The sequence below is a fragment of the Pholcus phalangioides genome, unplaced genomic scaffold (assembly GCF_987345545.1).
Source record: "Pholcus phalangioides strain wild (caught in Gottingen) unplaced genomic scaffold, Ppha-v1.0 ptg000042l_1, whole genome shotgun sequence".
NCBI lineage: Eukaryota > Metazoa > Arthropoda > Arachnida > Araneae > Pholcidae > Pholcus > Pholcus phalangioides.
This window is the reverse complement of record NW_028301628.1, coordinates 549,340-572,949: the sequence shown is the minus strand read 5'-3', so window position 1 is coordinate 572,949 and position 23,610 is coordinate 549,340. Positions and strand designations below refer to the sequence as shown.

The 23,610-nt window shown below is 39.3% G+C and overlaps 1 protein-coding gene and 1 non-coding gene across 2 annotated transcripts in view; one reads left to right on the top strand and one right to left on the bottom strand.

Annotated features, from left to right (window-relative positions):
- LOC149063841 (UPAR/Ly6 domain-containing protein qvr-like) overlaps positions 1–23,610 on the bottom strand; it is a 201,200-nt gene that overhangs the window by 138,372 nt on the left and 39,218 nt on the right. The window lies entirely within an intron of this gene.
- Positions 2,922–3,040, top strand: LOC149063842 (5S ribosomal RNA). Its single transcript, XR_016195997.1, has one exon. It is a non-coding gene; the product is annotated as a 5S ribosomal RNA (ribosomal RNA).

Here is a 23,610-nt window from a genome sequence, read left to right as displayed (position 1 = left end):
TCCGTAATTGGAACCTGAAAAATAATCGGTTAGATGGAAGACAGAAAATATTGCAATTTTGCTAATGACACTCTCACACAAAATAGCAAATTCCCAAAGTGATATGCATTTCCGAATGTAAACATTTCTTTTGTCTCAAACTTTTGTCTTTTAATGTACATATTGCTATTTAAAGCAATTACTTGAATCGTTCAACATTATCCTATGAAGGAACGGATTTGGGCAATGTGAATTCACTAGTGTCATAACAACAAGGTTTTCGCAGTCGTGACTAATAACGTGCTTACATACTGAAACTACAATTTCACTTTAAAAATGACCTTTTTCCCCCCTTTTGATCAATAGTTTATCTGATATGTAAAACAACTGTTCGCTTAATTGAACTTTATGAATGTGGCTATTCTCCATTGGCTAACTATTTAGTATGAAACGAATCGTTTCATTTCGGTTGGCTGAGTGCACTGTCAGAATCGAATTGTTTGTATGTGATTTTGGGTGGAACCAAATTATTTGGATCCAGTTGGTGTTGTGTGCCCGATCGGAATCATTTTTTTTTCGATGGTAGACCGACCGGTTACGCGGTCAAAATTACATTTTTTTGACATGGTTGACTAGCTACACGGTCGGAATCAAAAATTCCTTGTAGATATGGTTGACTGGTCCGAATGATTTTTTTTAAAATACGGTTGTTTGTTACGCGGTAGGAGTCAAACGATTATGTTGTTCTTAGATAGCAACCTACACCGCATACATACTTAGAACGACTGGCAGTGCGCGTTTATGCAGTAGGAACGCTGACGAATTCAGGCCGGCAAGGGCTCCCCTAATGATTGATCATACTAAGAAATATGATCTCTGACCACGTCGGCTTCAACAAAAGTAGCCAGTGAATGAGAAATCTAAGCAATAGCAAGTTCACTTGTAGACCAAACAAATTAGACCGTTGACGATAATGACAAATCAAGTGCAATTTACTCGTCTATAATGAATTGTGTTGATTTTTGATCAACGTGATATACACTTTGATCAACGTGGAATTTATCTACTACTATCGTGAAACATTAAGGACCAGATCGTGAAACATTAACAAGAAATAAGCGACACAAACACACCTCACCAAGCCCAGCATATGGACCAACGGACGTCAAGAACTATATCGAAGATAAAAACGGTTGACCTAGTGGCAGCGCTCTGAGGTGCTAAGAGGCGCTTGTTAGTGCGCGAGGACGTTCACATGCTGGGATATTTACATCATATAATATAATATATTCGCTCTATACAAAATATTTTATTCATAAATAAACGTTATATACGTCTATTAATTGGAAGCCCCTTGAAATCTATAAAATATGTTAAAGGCGATAAGCATCTGTTCTTATCGGCCGGAGCCAAATTGTTTGGATATGGTTGACTGGTCGCGCGGTAGGTGTCAAATTATTCAGATTTTGTTTCTGCTGTTTATTGGATGCATGTATTATTTATATGCACGGCCGAAGTCAATGTGTTTGGATACGATTGGTTGAATGCACCTTTGAAATCAAAATATTTAGAAACGGTTGGTTGGATGCAAGGTCGGAATCGAATTATAATGATACTGTTGGTTGGATGCACGGTCGGAATCAAATTATAACGATACGGTTGGTTGGATGCACGGTCGGAATCAAATTATAATGATACTGTTGGTTGGATGCACGGTCGGAATCAAATTATAATGATACGGTTGGTTGGATGCACGGTCAGAATCAAATTATAACTATACGGTTGGTTGGATGCACGGTTGGAATCAAATTATAATGATACTGTTGGTTGGATGCACGGTCAGAATCAAATTATAACGATACGGTTGGTTGGATGCACGGTCGGAATCAAATTATAATGATACTGTTGGTTGGATGCACGGTTAGAATCAAATTATAACGATACGGTTGGTTGGATGCACGGTCGGAATCAAATTATAATGATACTGTTGGTTGGATGCACGGTCAGAATCAAATTATAACGATACGGTTGGTTGGATGCACGGTCAGAATCAAATTATAATGATACTGTTGGTTGGATGCACGGTCAGAATCAAATTATAACGATACGGTTGGTTGGATGCACGGTCAGAATCAAATTATAATGATACTGTTGGTTGGATGCACGGTCAGAATCAAATTATAACGATACGTTTGGTTGGATGCACGGTCGGAATCAAATTATAATGATACTGTTGGTTGGATGCACGGTCGGAATCGAATAATTAGAACACGGAGGGTTTGATGCACGGTCGGAATCAAATTATTTAAATATGAGTGATTGAAATGCCGGAATCAAATTATTTCGATGTGGTTTTTTTGGATGCACATAGGAATCTCAAATTGCTTTGATACGACTGGTCGGATGAACGGTAGAAATCAAATTATTTTACAGTCGTTGGTTGGCTGCACGATAGGAATAACATAGTTTGGTAATATTTATTGGATGCACAGTAAAAATAAAATTGTTTGAATAAGGTTGATTAAATACGCAGTCTGAATCAAGTTATTTAGATACGGCTGGCTGGATGCACGGTCAGAATCAAAATTATTGGGATACGTATGATTGGATTCATGGCCGAAATAAAATTATTCGGGTAAAGTTGACTGACTGCACAGTCGGAATCAAATTGTTTGAATGCGATTCACTGGAAGCAAAATCAAATAGTAATCAAATTGATGTTTGGACATGACTGACTGGCTGCATGGTCAGAATGAAATTGTCTGGATAAGGTTGGCTGGATGCAACGTCGGGATCAAATTATTTGAATATGGTGGGAATTGAATGATCATAACTATTTTGTTATGTTGAAATGTTTTGTTATGAATGTTTCATAACTATTCGGATAGTTGGCTAAGTGCACGGATGTAATATTGTTTGAATATGACAGTTGAAACGGTGGCGCCAACGGCCATACCATACTGAAAACACCGGTTCTCATCCGATCACCGAAGTTAAGCAGCATCGGGCGCGGTTAGTACTTGGTAGAGTGACCACCAGGGAACACCACGCGCTGTTGGCATCAGTATTTTAGCTCGAGTGGCGCTCGTCTTCCACTATGAAGGTTACCATCAAGGTACATGGGTTCAGATCCGGGCATAGAACGTTAGAAGCAAGTTCTTTACCTACCGAGCCTTGGGCGACCACCGATGGATGGAACCTTCATTTCCCACCCAACTCCTCTGGTTGGAAATTGCTGTATGGCGATATATGACCGGAGTTGGTGTGCGGTGAAGTAGTAGTTGAAATGATGGATGTTTGAAAATTCATCTCCTGAATCGACAAATTATTTTTAACCTTAAAATAGTACCTATATACGACTAAGACACGTAGCTATAGTACCATTCTTGGGTTAATGTAACCTACCACTTAGTGTTAAATCGGAATCATTAGGTTATCGATATTCTGTTCAGGAAGAAAAACGATTGAGAGTACAGGTTCACGCGTGTGTGAGTGAGAGAGAGAGAGAATCAATTATAAAATAAATTAACAAGTGAAACTCGAATGCGATCTGCTGTTAGCAGTTTTTGTTACAAATTTGAAATAGCTTTTCAATACTAAAACGAATTCAATCCGGTGGAATCAATATCACAATGCGGCGTGTAGCTATGGAGTAACAAATCTGACAATGAAAAAAACAACCAGAAGAAAAAGAGTCACATTTAAAAAAAAAAAAATTTACTCCCTCTTTTGTTCGAAAGCTTTCATTTCCAAAAAACAAAATCGGAAAAAATAATTTTTTTCGCCGTGAAATCCATTCAATAAAATTCGAGATCTTTCTTTCTTTTCGTATCCTCTTCTCTTTCGCTTTTTTCCGATCGGTTATAGTTGTGGGAAAAAAAAGAGCAAATTTGTCAAATGAAATTTCGATTCTGGTTTTGACGGAGGAAAATAAAGATAAATGAAATTTTTTGAAAAATTTTATGGTAAAAAAATATTGATGTTTGTGGAAGGGAGGAAGAGTTCAGTGACCATATTGGAGTACTTCATCAAAACCGTTCAAGTGCACTTGCTCCATAGAATTCCGTGCTAATAATGTAACTTTCAATCAAATTTCCCATCGTCAAGTCAATTAAATTTTTGCAGTTTGAAAAAAAAAAGTTGAAAATGTCTGCCACCAATTGCATAGGTTTCATAAATTCAGATATAGTGTACATCGGTTAATGAGATCGCGTATAGATTTGAGGTTTCTGATAATATCCGAAAAAAATCTTGTTGTAAGCATGATGACCACGTTTCCTGATTGGTCAAGCGGGACGTGTGAAAACGGTGACTTCGTTTTTCTTTCCCTTAGAACAGGTTGAAAATGTTAAATAGTGAAATTTTTTCTCAAATTGTTCTAAAACAGGATTTTTCCCCTTTAACCTAAAATGTATTTTTATTATTCAGAAATTGAGGAGTTATATAGAATGGAACTATCTAATGTGGGAGTGTACAATCCCCGGTACGTGAGAGCAAATGCGGCCCTCCAAGAGGTTCCATCCGACCCGCGAAGGTGTTCCGGTAGAAAAAGTCCCAACACACACAACACGATATCCATAAAAATAAGGGATATCTCCAAAATGTTTTCAAAGTATGATAGGTGGCAACTTTACTTGCTTTTCAAATTTCTTCGGCAGTAACTGGCAACTTGATTTGCCTTTGACAATTATTTCTGCTGTAAATGGCAACTTTGCTTATCTTCGACATTTTTTTTTGGCTGCAATTCGCAAATTCACTTACCTTGACAACTTTTTTGGTGATTTCCCGTATTTTTATGAAAGCAATATCAAACTAAGGTCATATGGTCACTCTTTATATACAAGTTTCTGGCCCGCGAACGGCAGAAATACCCCATACCTGGCCCGCGGACTGAAAAGGTTGTGCACCCCCTGATCTCTAGCATGTATTACGAATTGCAATAATTTTTGTAATAATGAAAAACTTTCGACGAAAAAAATTTATAACATAAACCCAAATCCCGATAACAAAAAAATAAATTTTTCCCATGTTATGATATTTATCCGTTCCTCGCTTAACGAAAGTGATAACTAGAACCCGGAATAATGCAGTAAAATGGAGATAAAATATGCACTGAAAAACACTGAAATATACACTAAGAAACGTTGAAACGTGCACAAAAAATGAAGATAAATCTGCTTTAAAATATTGCGAGATATGCCGCGAAATCAAAAATATGTGCGAAAAATAAAAGCATATCAATTTTAGTAATAGTGAAGTAGCCGATGTCACTAAAAATGAAAAATTTTCGCAAAAATGCATTTATATAAAAGTGCCAAAAAAACCCTTAAAAATTGTGATAATATATGCCTTCAGAAATACTGAAATATGCGTGAAATAAAAAGTATCCCTTAAAAATTCTTCAATATGCCTCAAAGAGCATAAATAGGTATTTTGTAAAATGAAAAAACATGCATTTAAAAATGAAGTTTTCCTAAAAAAAGGAAAATATGCGCAAAAAAGAAAACTGCATTAAAAATGCAGAAATGTGACCTAAAAATGAAAAAATATACACTAGAAGAAAAATATGCATATTAAAAGCACTGACGTATGACCTAACCTAAGAAAAGAAAAATAAGCAGTAAAAAGACTAAAAAATATGCATGTAAAAATGCCTAAAAAAATGTGCCCTAAAATGAACAACACTCATTGGTGAAATATTTTCCTGAAAAAAAAATTGATTAAATTTGAAGAATAAAAAGATAAGAATAATCTTACACACATTAGTACATTACAATCAATGCAAAAAATACTAAAAATATGCACTCATTTAAAAATTTCGGTGATTCTGCGTGCATTCATATGCACTTAAAAATTGCTAAAATATGCAAATGTATACAAAATCCGGGCTCTAGAGTGATAACAATACCCGGACGATAACATTACCAGCGATTTTGATAAACGGCGTCACAACCGTATTTCAGTTTAGTGTTTGTAAATTCATTCATTCCAGATATACAATTTTTCCCTGCAAAAAAGAATAATCGTTTAACAACTTGAGCAAATCAGAAAGAATTTTGGGTACATTTGTAATCAAAGTTACAAATGACATGAGGGAACATGACTTCGGTATTCTTGCGTTAAAACAAGTATAATCCAACGTGGCGATAATTACTTTTTTTAATTATTTTCCTTTACACTTTAAAGAAGAATAATTAAGAAAAGTCCTTAAGAGGGTAAAAGTTCCCTTCAAAAATATTTGAGACAACCCCCACATTCACAGCAGCACAGGCCTTGCGTATTTCTCGTAACTACATCAGAAATTCCAATTCAGCCTGATGCCAATGATAGATTCCATCACGCGACGTTAGGTCAGGCCGTAAAATATTTCTCTCAGGGAAAAGAGAAATTCTTACTGGTCCTGATACCATGATATCGGGTATGGGTACTACACCGCCATCATGGGTATCAACATCATGTGGCATATCTCGGGCCTTACGTATTTCTCACGGGGACTGGAGAAACTCTTATCGGGCCATATACCAAACATGGCTGCTATCGCGTGATTTCAGCTTGGGCCTTACCTACGGCTTTCAGTTAAGAAAGCTTCGAGCGGCCCACGAATATGGGACAGTCTGGTTTGAATGGAACTTCACTCCTTTTTTATAAGCAAAATTGAACATTGTTGCGTTCAAATCCATTATTGGTGGCAGTGTTAACAATATCTTAGTGTTGAGAGAAATTAATTAAAAGGGTCATTATTGTCTCACAATTGTTGTGATTCACGCAAAACACACCCGCGTGTGTTTTACATGAATATATGCATTTAGTGTCCACTCGGATGTCTAGAGGCCTCTAGAAGACATTATTTCCCCATTGTGAGACATTCAATCGACAATACAAAACAAGAAGTTCATCTTGTTCAGACTAGTCTGTGTTTTCAATATAATACACAGGGTGTTTAGTAAGTCCAAATGCGTCCTTTACCTCATCAACCGAGCGTCGTAGAGGTGTTGTGGTCAAAGCCATAACACATTTTAGTAAATTATTGTCAATCGTTTGTAATTCATTTTCGATAGTTATATTGTGCATAGAGAGCATGTGTCTATGCACAACAAACTCGGACATTTCTCAGCTGGACGAGGCCCACTTTTACTCTGAAGGGTTCAGGTGGTCAAAGTTCCTGGCAGATGGCAGCAATGCACATAACAAGCATTACACAGAAATAAAACTACACGTTAGGTTCACAACACGTGAATTTGGTACATTCCCGCATGTACCAAAAATTCGTTAGGAGTTCCCCTGGGGAATGTGTACGAGTTTCGCGTGTACAGTTAAGTAAAAGTAGAAGTACTAGTAGCCCAAGTTCCTGGAAACTTTCCGTAACGTAAGGCCCGTTCACCACGATGATTGGCTGAAAATCCAGCTCCGGGTTCGCTAACTTCGGGGTTTCACTTCTCACAAGGGATTCTGGATGAGTGTTTCGAGGTGCTAAGATGTAAAATTAATATTTGAACAGTACTTCGACGTCCGTTACGTTATATACGTGTTGCTATGTTCCATATTGTAAACTATTTGTTATAGAAAGGCACGTCGATGGCATTGGATGCAGAGCAAAAAAAAAAAAAAATAACACAAATGTTTTTAACGATGCCCCCATTTTTTGCTCTGTACCAAGTGCCGTCGACGTGCTTTTCTATAACAAATATTTCACAATATAAAACATCGGTACACACAATAATAATGAAGGACATCGCAGTCCTATTCAAATATTAATTTACATCTTAGCACCTCGAAATAGTGATCCAGAATCCCTCGAGAGAAGCGAAACCTCCAAGTTGGTGCACCCGGAACGGGACTTTAAGCCAATCAGCTTGGTGAATGGGTCTTACGTCACGGAAAGTTCCCAGGAACTCGGACCACCTAATCCCTTCGGAGTAAGAGTGGATGGACCTCGCGCATCTAAAAGAATGTCGGACCATGTGCGCAAACTTCCGTTCTCACGATCCGTGAGATAATTCCCCTTCGCCAGCTGGAAAAATAAATTAATAAACGCATATACTCTCTATGCACGATACAGCAATCTAAAATGAATTACAAACGATTGACAATAATTTAATAAAATGTGTTATAACTTCAATCATAACAAGGGCATAGCTCTAACTTTGAAAAAAAATGCTCAAAATGTGTACAGATGTACACTCTGTACCAGTTTTGAGAGTGAAAATACAATGTGTCACAAAATAAAAAAATATAAATTTTTATACGATCCCCTTATTCTCTTACTTCCACTTGGGAAGTTGTTGCCCAGTCCATTCTGAACCAAAAAATCCTATATTTTTTACTGTGAACACTGTATTTTCACACCCGAAACTGGTACAGGGTGATTTCTGAACATTTTTTGGGCATCTTTTAAACTGGAGCCATACCTTTCTACGACGAACGGTTGATGAGATTTTGTGATGGTACGCTAACTTCTTCGGTTACCTACGTCACCGCTTCAAGGAACGTTCTGCTCGCAGTGACGTACAAGGGGAGTCGCTGCTGGCCTACGTCACAACCGATCCACGTGTTACTGCACGGATCCTGCCGTTTGCATATCCTCGGGTTGTGAATCGTGCGTTGTGTATGAAAGAACTGAGCTGTGTTAGGTCGCCGCCTCGCTCGCTTGCTTAAGTCGGGTTTTCCTAGGAGCAAGATTCCTGTGCCGCGCGCAACGTGATTCGCCCAGCGCGACACGCCGTCCACTCACCAATATGAAAAGCAGCATGACTGTTTTCCTACAGAGCTCAATACTCATAACGACAGCGCTTTACGCCGGTCGTGATTGGCCGACTGCTTCTGGAGGAGTCAAATGCGTCGTGCGCCGCGGTTTTGCTGATATTCCCTTCACTCTTGTGTGTTTTATTTCCCTTCCCTTCAAACCGGAGCATGCAGACGACATGGTAGCTGATGCCAAGGCCATATACTATAATATAGCCATCCTGATCTGATGCGCCCCGCTAGGAAAACTCAAACGCGTAGCATGATTATGTAACACGTTGCTGCCGACGCGAAATTATACTTTTCGGTTCACGCGGCGCAAAACGGCTATTTCTAGGAAAACCCGGCTTTAAGCCAGGTTTTCCTAGGAGCAGGTTTCTACAGCGCGTGCAGTTTCAAAACGCTGATTGGTAAGAAAAAAACCCCCAGAATTTCAGGTTTTTAACGCATTCAGCGTTTTCACGCTGCACACGGCGCAGAAATTCTACTCCTAGGAAAACCAGGCTTTACTACTTCTGCTGCGACATCTAATTCTCAAATGTGAATTTATATTCTGCCTGCTCGAAGCCCTTAGTAGTAATCATGTTTAACTGTTAATTATCACAATTAACTGTTACCGCTGTGCCATTCGTCCCTTCGTGAGTGCCTTAATCCGTTCGTAAGATGAACACGCTTAATCCTGTCTGGCATTGTTTATAAGGATCCTCCTCCTGACCAGATCATGGCCCCGCCACTCTGTCTCAATGAAAAGATTTTAGCAGGTGGTCTAAGAATACCTGGGACATGCTGGAAGCTGTGCATGTATGTGTTGCGAACCTAACGTGTCTGTAATGCTTATTATGTATGTGCTGCCATCTGCGTCAATTTCTTCTTACTCTACAACGATCCGATTTCGGAGTTCCTATCTTCATCGAGAAATCTGGTCCCCCATCGTGAATGGAAAACAAATAAAGTCCGCATTAGGACTTGCTGAACACCCTGTATATCAGATTATATTTCAGCGAGAAAAAGTACGGTTATTTTTACTGCGAATACGGGACATGGCTAATAATCAGCAAAAAAGTCACGCTTCTGTCACGAGTCACGCTTCTGTCTGCAACACCACGATGGTCGGATTCGAGTCTGGAGACACCGTGGAGAGAGGATGCTGAACAGCTGCATTATGCACCGCCACACTGGTCCTGCACCGGGTATTATGGTATGGGGCGGTATTGGATATCACTCTCGCACTCCTCTAGTACGCATTGCCGGTACTTTAAAAAGCCAGCGCTACATCTCCGAGGTGTTGGAGACAGTTGTCCTTCCTTACCTTCAGGGCTTGTCCACAGCCATATTTCAACAGGATAATGCGCGACCACACGTGGCACGCATTGTCCAAAGGTTCTTCGTCAACCGCCAGATTGAATTGCTTCCCTGGCCAGCTCGCTCTCCGGATCTTTCGCCGATAGAAAACATGTAGTCCATGGTTGCTCAACGATTGACCCAGATTACATCCCCAGCTGCCACACCAGATCAACTTTGGCAACGCGTGGAAGCTGCTTGGTCTGCTGTACCCCAAGAACACATCCAAAGTCTCTTTGAATCAATGCCGAGGCGTGTGGCAGCGGTGATCTCCAACAATGGCGGCTACTCTGGCTACTGATTTTGGCAGGAACCACACTTCACAGAAGTCTATAAATTTAATCATTTGATGCTTGGTCAACATGTTATCTACAAAATAAATATTGTTGCGATATCTCTTGTCTTTCTTGGTGTTGCAATTTGGGTGGCCAGCAGTGTATTAAGATTGCCTAAAGCCTATACAGCAAACCTCCAGTTATTTAAAATGTATTTCTCCTTGGGAAAATGCTGAACATGATAGATATACGCTATGAACATTCAGTGTGATACGCATCATTTTTGTTGAAACCACGTAGTCATTTTCATGACTACGTGACTTTACTTTCATTAAAAAAAGAAGAAAAGAAACAGCACTTCTTTGTTGAAACGTCTGGACGGACAAATTCGTGGGAAAATACGGGAATGATGATAATGTTCCGTAAAATAACTGGTCATACGGTCACAGCAGTTGCCACTCTGAAAAATCTTAAAATAACGCTTTTCTCAACCAAACAGTTCCACTTCCATCATTTCCATGTGTTAATACGACGAAATCCATTCGTGTTTCAGTATTTATTTATTGAGGGGAAAAAGCTGTACATAAACGTTTTCAGTGGCTCTGAGCAGAAAAGCCAAGCTTTTTGTGAATGTGTTTACGTGTCTTTTGTGATAGCAGACTGTGTTGCCACGGGTGATGTGCATCAACAACGGAAGGGAAGAAAAACAGTCAATGTTCCACAAAGTATTCGTTGCCTTTTCTCTTTTTTTTAATGGATCAATAATTATAATGAGAGCAAATAGTTGCAGCCTGAAATCCCTGGAGGCGCGTCCACTTATTCTTCGTATCACGCTGTTACTTTCTGCACGTCAAATACAGTTTAACTTGGTTATAACGACCTCGGTCGCAACGACGCCTCGACTATTACGTCAGTCCGAGCTGATTCCCATGGAGAATCGTGTTGATGGACTTCGTCTATAACGTCGATGAAAGGAACCACCTCGTATATAACGATAAATTTTTTCGTCACTTTTGTCTACGTTTCAACGACATTTTCCCAAGACATTTTTTAAGCTTAGAGCTGATCACTTTCAGGGGATGTTCGTCTGTTTTTCTATCTATACCTTATACCTCTATATTTTATATATTACCCCTCTTTACTTCGAAATATAAAAGGCAGATGGCATCACCAGCAAAAACATGAATCAAGCACACCCCTGGCCGCATAAATACGTCAATGCCACACATACACTCGGAACACACGTTTCGATCTGTACCAATTTGTTAGAGATACCGCACAGGAATGCGTACGAGGCATTTACGGTCAAGTAGTAGTGGTATCTATAACTTACGTTGAAAGAGAAGATTTATTGCATAATTGATGTTCCAAAAACTCGCTCATCGACATATAACCAGTATAAAACACAGTCCCGTATTTTACGCTTTTCGACGGTTTCCCTATGAAAATGTCCCGTATTCAACCAAGCCTACTTAAATTTCTGATCACTACTAGAATCGGGGATGGAGGTAATTTGCACTATTTAAAATTTGTTTCACAATTAAGCTGAATATAAGTATTCATCTCAAGTGCATTTGCCATCTTTCTCTTTCCTGTGAAATACATTTTAGCAGCTTTGCTGTATCAGACTGGCTTGTATTTCTCGCCAAAGGTCATACAAGCAATATTTGGCGATTTCGCCCACAATTGGCAGTCTGGTGGGAATCGGCTATGTTTACCATGTTTTTTCCCGATCAAATATAGTCACAAACTTCATGAGCAGTATTCGATTGCACCCGATTATATTTCTTACGATGAAAGGCTTTAAAAACGTCAACTTCGATTATAACGACAAAACTTGGTGGAATCTTCGATGTCGTTACAACCGAGTTTGACTGTATATCTACCTTGTAATCATACCTAATCACCGGTAAAAGATATAAAATCCGTGAAATTTATCAAACTTACCGAAACGGTCGGCGATTTGTACGTAGTGTGACTGGATTTATCACATTTACTGTAACACATATATATATACCCGGGACGGAAGAATACATAAAACGCCCCCTTGAGTGCCGTATCACGATAAAGCACCCCGGGTATATTCACGCACATAATCTTGCCCAACCTTATTGCAAGCAATTCATTCCCAGAGATATCCTCAACCATGTTTCATACACAGCTAAGATATTCTACCATCTTGTCTCGAAAATAAGAAAAATATGATTCTCTTTCTCTTTCGAAAGGAAAATACCGATACGAAAAATGTTGTGTTTTTTGCTTCGTAATTTCACAGTTATGCCTTGCATGTGAGGTACTCCAGCGAATATCGTTCTGTATATCAAGCACGTCTTTATTCCGACGATAATAACGTGTTCCCAGGACGTGCTTCCTCCAGTAAAATAAACTATGGGTAAATTCAAGTGGAATAAGTTATTACACTATCGAATACCCTGGAACTGTACTGGAATGTACGATTCATAAATATGCCGGGTACGTCAATTTCGTTACAAAGAGAGGTTTCGTTGAAAATCAAGGCGCACGTGGTGGATGAGGTTTACCCTTGTTCTAGTCTGCTTTGATGCATGTACCATCGTGTTATGTGTACGCATACTTCTAGGATTTATAAATTATGAAAAAGGTTTTTTTTTTATATATAAGCCTTATTCAGATTCTTGTAGATCGGGAGGTGGACTTTAACGCAATGGCCACTGATGAAAAGGATAGTCACGGGAATGTCTAAAGAAAACCTTAATGAATGAAATAATTTCGGAATTACTTGAAAAAGACTGGAATAATTTCAAGAATAAGTAAAAAAACAATAATTTTGTTGGGGGCCATACAAGTATTACGTAAGCATTTTTGAAGGCCCACCCCCTTGTCATCAAAAGTCAGCAAAACACTGACCCCCCTCCCCCCTGTCAGCAAAATAGAATATTTCATATCTTCAAAAAGGGGTGGTTGATAACGTAAGCAACCTTCAAACCTCCCCCCCCATGTCATCAAAAGTCAGCAAATCCAAACCTCCCCCCCTCTGATGCTGACGTAATACTTGAATGACCTCTTGTCAATTAAAATAAAATATTTCGTTCCAGAATGAATAACAGAAAAAATACTTTCAGAATTTATAAAATTCTGGAGAATTAATGTTGCGGTGTGTACTGGCACTTTTCTACTGGAACAGCTTTCGTAGGCCGGGTGGAACCCCTTATAGGCCGTATTTGGCCCGCTGGTTACAGATCGTACACTCCTACCTAGATGGAGTGCATTTATGTACCAAACTACCACATTTGATGCATGATGACTATATATATTTTTAAAAATGTACATATTTTGTGTGCTTAAAACTAAAGCCTAAAACCTTACAATAAAGAATTCAACACTTATAAATGCGATTTTTCATTCAATCCCCTTTGATATCTATATCTTAAGTATATCAGTAGCTGTATCTTGAGGTATCCGACTACGTTCGAGAGCACTTTTCTATAAAATGGTACTGGAGTGAACTTTAATAGCATTTTCTGATAAAGTGTATCGAAATGGTGAGAACAGTAACAAATTCCCGTCTACCTCGTGTCATTTCCCATGAAAACGTCATTTTGATGTCGAATTTCAGGCAAAATTCACGTAATATTCGAAACACGATTGCAAAAAGATTTGTGAATGAAATATTTTGTGAGATTTTCACACAGTATATTCAACTAGTAATGGTGCAGATTATGAACCAAAATCTAAAGTATTGTATGATATGCTCACAAGTTACACCCAAACCTGTCAATGTAAGAGTGAATTTTTTTGAAATTTCAGCTAACATTTCGTCTACAAAACACCGTAATTCAAAAATTGTATGCGATAGACCTCAGATTTCGGTGTTCATAACCTCAAAAATACACAACAAAATACCATATTAAAATTGCGTAATGATACAATGAATGGATTTTCACAAATTATGTCACAAACTCAGGTAAAATGTCAAAAATATCATTCTTCGTATAAAACGCGTTTAAAGTTTTTATTCACAAATTACTTGCATGTACAAATGCAACACTAAAGTAGACGTAACTTCGGTTCTGAGCGTCATATAAACAAAACAAGGCCCGTTTTGGAATCACAAAGAATAGGGCTTTCATAAAAAAAAAAAATTTTAAATTGCTATTTTCCTTCAAAATGGCGTTTCCAACATAATCGGATACCTTAAAACAGTGTTTCCCAACCTTTTGAAGTTCACGGCACCCTTGGGAATAACGTCAAAATTTGGGACACCCTTCCTTGAATAGAGTTTACTCATTAATGTGAAACTTTTGATTGAGGCTTAGAGCACTGACACTTGATATCAGGCCTTACAGTTGGCAACGAAACACCCATATCGTCCTCAAGGCCTCGCAGTGTATTTATTGCTTAGTATTTTATTGTCTCCATAATCAGAAAAGGCTTGTTCGCATAGATATGATGTTGAAAAGGGCAAAAGTGCGTTGATTGCTTCCTTCATTAGATTAGGCCACTCCTCTCTCAATCCAAGCCAAAAAAACAGCCACCGACGCCTCACTCTTGGTGAACATGTCTTTGAGTGTGGAATCAGCGCAAGGATCAATAAATTTCTCTGATTCGGCAAGCAGTGAAATCTATTTTCTCCGCACTGTCTGCCAAATCAAATGGTGAGACAACCCGGTCGAGATTCTCAGTGGAATGAGATGGAAAGTATTATCATATCTATTGCATCTTGCAATCTTCATGAGTTTTGAAAAATGAAGAATTTCTGCTTATCCGAAGATGATGTCCCCCTCCTCTATTATTACGAAGATTTCGACAGCTGGCTGATGCGAAGATAAATCCAAGAAAGAAAATTCAACTGTCTTTGAGGGATATTGAACCTACGTCCTCTCACATGCCGGGTGAGTGCACTAGACTACAGCGGCAACGAATCATCTTCGTGTTCGTGTGCTCTGAACGGGCCCGTACATGGACAGCCAGACTCAGGCAAAAGCTCACATTGCTGATAACCATAGATGGCGACTTATCCGATAAGTCTGTCATGCATGAGATTAATTTATATATATTTTTTTTATTTATCTCCATAATATCTCGCGGCACCCCCTTAGCTGATATCGCGGCACCCCGGTTGGGAAACTGCCTTAAAACATACAGAATCGGAAAGTTCGGAAGTTTCATAAACTTCATAATCGTGTAACAAACGCACATAGAACATCGTGTTATTTCGAAATAATTCTTCTCCCGCCATATTCGTTAAATAAATGGTTTGATAGAAATCGGTGGTGATTTCAGTGGATTTCGGTATCTCTCTCTCTCTCTCTCTCTTCGGGGCCATCATCGGATAGGATAGGATAATGCACACGCACAGATTCACAGAGAACACAATAACATTCGAGCCCAAGGAGAAACATCCACGTTGAGAGATAACGACAAGAGGATGAAGGGCAAAGTCACTTAAATTATCCGTTTCGTGTGTGTGTGTGCGGTGTCATTAAATAACGAGTTTACCGAATGTTCTCTCTGTACCCACACAATGGGCCATATTCCCCTCTCTCTGGTCTTTCACGTGGAATGGAAAAGCCATCTAGTCCTTCACGTACTGGAGGAATCATCGTTATCTCCTCGTGTTGGCTTCTCACCGGAAAATAGTTTTGTCACCTCCGTGTGATTATGTCCGTATGTTGTTTTGACTAAAGCTTATTCGTTTTGTGTGTGTGTGTGTATTGGCTTTTAACGTAAAAAAAAAAAAGGGACGTGTAGTCGCGTCATTTCTATCTCATTACATATCGGTCATTATGTTGATGTATTTGGGCCATTTAGGAAATACAGTAGACTCTCGGTTATCTGGCCCAGTTTAAAAACAATAATACTTTAATGAGAATTGCAATATGTATTACCTTTTAGCATTTGTGCTATCATTTATCAATGAACAGTAAAATAAATTTTTAAAGAATTTTTGTAAGAACTTATCCCCCTACGTTTTACGTTTGTGTTTTGTTCATTTTGAAAATGTGTGTAATAGTGTACTGTACGGCAGTGTTTCCCAAACATTTTTGACATAGTGGACTCCCTTTAGTGGAGGTCAAGGCATCACGGACTCCATGTAGCGAAGGTCGATTTCCACACTGCCTCCAGTGGCGTATTTACGGGGTGGGGTGGGGGCTTAACGGGCCATCATAGCCCAGGGTGGCAAGTTCAGAGGGGGTGGGGGTGACAAATTTGAAGGAATGACTGGCCAAGAAAATGAGTAGAATGGGAGAAGGTCCATGAAATGTGTATACCCCGCCCCCCTCAATCCACCTCTGCCGAGACAGTAAGAGGACTGGGTTAGTGAGTGACCAAAAAAGTGACTTAGAGAATTTGCAAGCATGTGAATGAACAAAAGAGTAATCTATAGAGTGACGTAGCAGGTCAGTGAGTGATCTGGAGTGCGTGCAAGCATGTGAATGGCCAAAAAAAAAAAGTGGCATAGAGCATGTGTAAACGTGTAAATGATCAAAAGAGTGACCTATAAAGCAAAGAACCATGCCACTTAGTGACCAAAAGAGTGACCTAGAGTGTGTGCAAGCATGTGATTGACCAAAACAGTGTGCAATCATGTGAATGTCTTAGAGAGTGACTTAGAGAGAGTGTGATCATAGAAGTGGCCAAAAAGAGGGGCTTAGAGATAGGTGTACTTGCAGGAGACCAAGTGGGATATAGAATATTTATAGTGGATGGCGAATACGAGGAAAAAGTAGTCAAGAAAATAAGACTGGAATGAGAGAAGGGCGGCGAAATTCGTCTAGCCCATGGGCCACAAAACAAAACCACAAAAACTCCTCTTGTTGCCTCCCCATGAAATTCAAAATGTGCGGGGTTTTTTTTTACAATTTGCATAGCATAAACAAAAATTGAAGCAATGAATTACAATTTCACAACACTAAATGTATCCTTCTTGTAATAATAGTAAATGAAAATGATCCCACACACACGACCCATGGGAGTCCGTTGAAAAAAAACACTGCTGTACAGGGTACGTGATTTTATGTTTACTGTAATTTAGACAGTATAAAATTTATCTTGAAATGTATGGGAGGAAGGGGAATTGATTATATTAATAGTACTTCGGCCTATCCGGCCCGTTCTTCCGCCACATTAGACCGGATAGTCCAGAGTTTACTGCACCTCTCTTCAATGTGTGTGTATTGATAAACTACAAATCAGAGCTCCGTGGGACTCTGATTTGTAATCAATAAGGACGCAATCGTCCTGTATTTCCCGGGATGATTTCAGTATTTTCGAGTAATTTTGCCCGTATCCCGACTATTTTTTCTTCAAAATAACCCTTTTTCTCACGTATTTTCAACAAAGTCCTGATTGAATTTTTATTCTTTATTAAAATCAAGGATTGAAATTATTTTCAACTCACAAATCATATTACGATGATAATTACGCACATGAGCGACTATAAACGAGACTATTCATCCCACATATCGGTCGTATTAGATGTTTTATTTCGTGGAATTAATTTTAATCCACCGCAAGTTGCTGTAATACTTCATTTACCACCATTTACGATTTTTTTTCCGTGATTCACGCAGTAATTGGTAACTTTTTTTACTTTTGGCATCATTTTTGGCGACAATTGGCGATGTATTTTCCCGTATTTGAAATACCACCATTTTTTCTTATTTTTCCTCTACAAAATATTGTCAGTTCACTCGTAAAAACATTTCTCTGGAGAATGTTTAAGGAATCGGTATACGTCGGCGATGCGAGCCGATGTCCTCGTTAAAAAGTCTCGCCACAGAAAGCAACTGGCATACAACGGTGCAATTTTCAGTAATTGCGCTTCACTCATAAAGAAGTTCGAAATACAGATGGCAGCACAATAACACGCATTGCACTTCACTAACGTGAAACAAACTTCACGTTAGGTTTGCAAATAAACTCACAGCTTCTAGCGTGACCCAGTTCTTCTCTTGCCACCTGCTTATATCTCTTCATTTAGACAGAGTGACGAGCCGGGATCTGGTTAGGAGAAGATATACGTTGGAACGTGGTGTGTGTGTGCGCACCCGCGTGCGGGTGCCGGATTGAACGATGAGATTCCGGCACTATGCCCACACGACTCTACAGCTGCTAAAAAAGTGACTACCGAACTGAATATACTTCTCTCACACACAAACCCTGTTCGCACCAAACATTAAAAAGGGGAATTCCAGGATCACTGTGTGTGTGTGGACGAGTGGACGAGCCAAGATTCCAAAAACCGCTTATCACTAATGAAAATGTTACTAGGATGTTAGTGGAAAATGTTACTAAATGTTAATAGGTGCCCCCGTAGTTTTGTCCACCTGTATTGGGGGTACGTGGCTCATTCAAGACAACACTCGAGGGAAGAAAGGGGGAATTTATCAAATTTATATATATATACCAACTACGCTTGGGTATTATGCATACTCGCCGGTAAAAATGATAAATTTTAGGTAAATCTATCTAACTTACAAAAATGCTAAGTAAGGGGCCGTTCAAGTATTACGTAAGCAAATTTTTAGCCATTTTTGACCCCCTTCCCCCCCTTGTCAGCAAAAGTCAGCAAACCGCTGACCCCCCCCCCCTTCCGTCAGCAACATTTCGTTATCAGCTCTGCCCCTCTGAATCCTAACTCATATTTTCATAAAGGGTGGTTGATGACGTAAGCATTATCCAAACCCCCCCCCTCCCCCCTTGTCATGCCCCTAAGTATGCATAATAACCGGTTATTATGTATATCTTATTATACGAGGATGATGTCACTCTCCGCTATTCATACAATGGTTTTTAACAGCTGGCTGATGCAAAGATATATTTTGGAAAGAGTAAAAATCCAACTGCCCCTGCGGAGAATGGAACCAACGACCACTAGACTACAGAGTCAACGAATATCTCAATCTTTCCTTGGAGCTCATGTTCAGTGCACATGAGCTCCAATATACGTACATTATTATAACCGTATTTATCACATTCACCTAACATATACAAAAGCCAAGGCATATACTCCAATGCTGTCACACGGATCGACAGAGATAAGACTTACAGGGGAGTATGCAACGTATCTTATTTCAGTTGGCATCCCTTTAACATTAATCGAGGTTTAAGTCATTTTTCTGGGCACCCTGTACATCCGCAATTATAAGTCGCGGGCATTGTTGATTCAAACGGTGCGAAGTGAACATCAAAAGATCTGAAGATATAAAGACCCCAGGGGGACAAAACAAATGTTTTCCCTTAAATAATCTCGTTCATCCGATTCCTTGTTAACTTTCTCACGTCATGGGAAAATTTCAGGGCATTAGGTCACGTGGGCAAGAGTCGAAGCGGCACAAAACCATTAATTGTTTTTCAATAAAGTTCATCCCCCCCCCCTTCCTATTGGAGATAAGATTCGAATTTAGATGCCAAGAGAGATAATAACGGAACGTTCAGTTCCAGTTCCGATACAATGTTTCTCTCTCCTTTCCCGATACAGTCGATCCGGGAACCATTCGACGAACGAATTCCGCGTGCGTGAACCGATCCAGGAATCGATCAGGAGGGGGAAAAAATATTAAAAAACAACGAACAGAGTAAAATGACACCATAAATCAACTTGAAAAAGATAAGCGCCAAAATTAACTGGGCATTAATCAATTTTTATCATGTTCGGATTATATTGGATCAATGTTGATGTACTTCGTATGCGGCGCGAGGACCCTCTCTCTTAATTTTTCATCGGGAACATCTGCCTCTTTTTCCCCTGAAGATAATTTCTGTAGGGATATGAGGAAGGGATATAATTTTAATGTCCCTCTTGAGCACGTCGATGACCATTTTCAAACTGCAAAAAAATACCATTTATTAACCGCGCGTAGTTTATTTATTGTTTGAAGAAAGTTACGGACTGTTATCTTTCGTAATTCTGAAGGTTATGGTAAGCTCTTTTCTCTTTGGTTTCTTAATGCGTGGATTTTCCAACTAGTGTTCCGATGGAGCTTTGTTGAGGTTCCGGGGAATCACAAACGTCACGGAACCCTTGAAATTCCCGAGAAAGAAAAAAAAAATTTTGTGTTAGGGGCCGTTCAAGTATTACGTAAGCCAATTTTTAGCCATTTTTGACTCCCCTTGTCAGCAAAAGTAAGCAAAACTCTGACCCCCTTGTTAGCAAAATTTCGTCGGCACTGCCCCCTACCTTCTAAGGGGGCGTTCAAGTATTACGTCATCATCGATGGGGGGAGGGGGTTTCCGATTTGCTGAATTTTGCTGACAAGGGGGGAGGGGGGTCAAAAATGGCTAAAAATTTGCTTACGTAATACTAGAACGGCCCCTAACATATATTGGTGGGATCAGAAACGTACGCGGGAAGGGGGGGGGTCGTGTGCCTCCCCCAGACGAAACAAAGATATTTTTTTTAATGTACAAAACATTTAAAAAAATCAAAATTTCGAAAGAAAATACCTTTATATGTAATTATAGTCGATTTCGGTTAATTTCAATGCCATTTGAAAGGTAAGAACTCAAAATTTATCTTTAAAAAATTTATTGCGCGCGACCCTTTAAGCCATTTATATGGTAAACCCTTGACCCGCAGACCAAATGTGGCCCTGAAGGTTATGTGATGTGGCATGCCCCCCATTCAAACCCAATTGTGTAAAAATGAACTAAGCGGCACATTTACAGATCGCTTAAATGACCCGTGGCACAATTCCAGAGCCTTGAGTGACGTGTAGCACAATTTTAGAGCAATTAAGCGGTCCGTGGCACATTTTCAGATCACTAAAGTAGGCCCGTGGCACATTCAAAGATCACTTAAGTAACCCGTGACACAGTTCCAGAACACTTAAACGATCCGAGGCATATTTAGAGATCCCTTGAGTGACATGTGGCACAATTTTAGAGCACTTAATCGGCTTCTCGGTGCGGTTCCACATCACTCAAGTTACCCGCGGAACTTTCCCAGATTACTTAAGTGATCCCTACGTAATTGCGGATCACTTGAGTGATGCGTTGCACAGTTCCTGAGCACTTAAGCGGCCCGGAAACATTTCCAGAGCACTACTTGAAAGATCCGTAAAACATTTAGAGATCGCTGAAGTGACTCCGTAAGGGATTTATCATTAGGGAGAATGTTAGTTCAGGTGCGCACGAACAGCGAAAGATTTTTCTCGTATTTGGCGCACCGATTAAGATGCCATCAAGAATATTTCATATTTTCATAAAGGGTGGTTGATGACGTAAGCATCATCCAAACCCCCCCTTGTCATCAAAAGTCAGCAAATCGGAACCCCCTCCCAATTGATGCTGATGTAATACTTGAATGACCCCTTACTGATAATTATAAAGTTTTTCTTTATTTTAAATTTTAATGAATTAGTGCCGTTTAAAAATATCTAGACCACTTGGATGACGAAACAACTCGGGAAACATTAAAATTTCATTATTTTTTAACATTGAATTTTTGAACTAGGGGGGTAGCTCGGGTTTCAACTCGATTCGTAGGAAAAGACATCATAAATGTAATTCCCCGTTTCATTAGGAAATTATAAGTCGTAAAAAAAGAGGGTTTTTTTAGAGACTTGCTATCCATATTAAGGGAGTGAGGATCCTCTAACGTCAGAATTCACGTGTCACCCAGAGCCGTTTAGTCCATAGAGCTCTCCTGTGCAAGGCCTGAGAACCTCAGCTGCATAGGGACCTCCACGATGAGACGATGGCTCTATGATTTATGAGTAATGTGAGTAATCTGAATATAAATTGGAGTCGGTAGAGTCGGAATCCAAGCATATCATATTGCACGGCGGTTATGATACTGTTAAGACGGCGGAAGGAACACCCTGCATGTTCTACAAATATTCAAAATTTATTTCGGTTCCGTGGAACAGTATCATTATCACCAAGGGTTCCGCGGAACAGCCTTACAACTATCAAGGGTTCCATAAGAGCTTTTACGTTGGAAATCCCTGCCTTAATGTCTCTCGCCTTGGCCTGCCCAATGCTTTGCATAATATTCTAAGCCAGGGGTACACAACCTCTTTAGTTCGCGGGCCGGCCAGAATACACAAGGTGAACCCGCATGACCCGTATTTTACGGGGCATTTCCGTGATTTCTGCCGTACTTAGAAAAATTTTCCGTTTTTTTTCCCTCGTTTTCAAAGAGAATTAGTTGAATTTTTTGAAATCAACAATTAAAATAATTTTCATGAGTTATAGTAAGAAAATTTAAGTATGAATTATAGTAAGATAATATTATGCTCCATCAGGATTAATTATAGTCTCATAAATATATTAATATCACATATTCATCAAATATATACACTGTTTAGGTAAACCTTTTGCTTTCAACAATTTTTTATCTAAAATTAGCAACTTCAGTTGCCTCTGCCAGTTTTCTTTGGCTGTAATTGACAACTTTACTCGCATTTAACAACGGATTTTTAGCTGTAATTGGACTTAGCTATATTGAACTTTTAAGTTGCATTTGACAATTTTTTTTATAATTTATGGAAGAGGACGTTTTATAATTAGCGAAAGAAGATATTGCAGAATTATGGAAAGAAGACATTTCGGAATCAGTGAGAAAAAAAATCTCAGCAGCCACAGTCAGAAGCAAACCCATAACATCGGTAAAATTCATTTCCATAATTAATTCCTTCTTTACTAATTTAAAAGATAGATGGCAGTACATTATACACATGAATCCACATTTCTCTAAACTAGTGTTATCAGATTCAAAAACAGAAACGATGGCGGCTGTCGCGCACACTTGGTGATGTAATTTTTCCAATTTCCACAACAGATGGCGCTACTATACCAACCAAAAACCTCGCGCAGCAATAATTTTTTAACAACTAAAACAGAACTTCTACAACAAACAAAACGCAAAAACAGAGAAAAAGAGAAAAACAAATACAGATCCGTCTCCCTTCGCTTATAATATTGTTCTCACCATCTGGTCAGTTTTATTGCTTTGCAGCCTTTGCCTGGAACATGGTGAGGTTTTCTTCTCACAAAAACCTTGCGTTTTGTTACATTTATTGGCCTTGCCGAAAGTTTTCAGAGCCTTGTTCACGCTCTACCCTCAGTAGGTTTTCCTTTCGTGAGCATTGCTTTTTTGTCAGAGGCGATTTGCCATAAGAATCAGAGTGTGTTGTTTGTATCCTATTTCTGAACGGAAGAGGTAACACCTCCTCCGTCCAGACCTGTGGGCCCCACATGAAGACAATATGATTTTCGGGGGGGGGGAATGGGATTTTTTTAAGGGAGCAATCATGAAAATACCATATTTGATGAGAAAATGATTTCT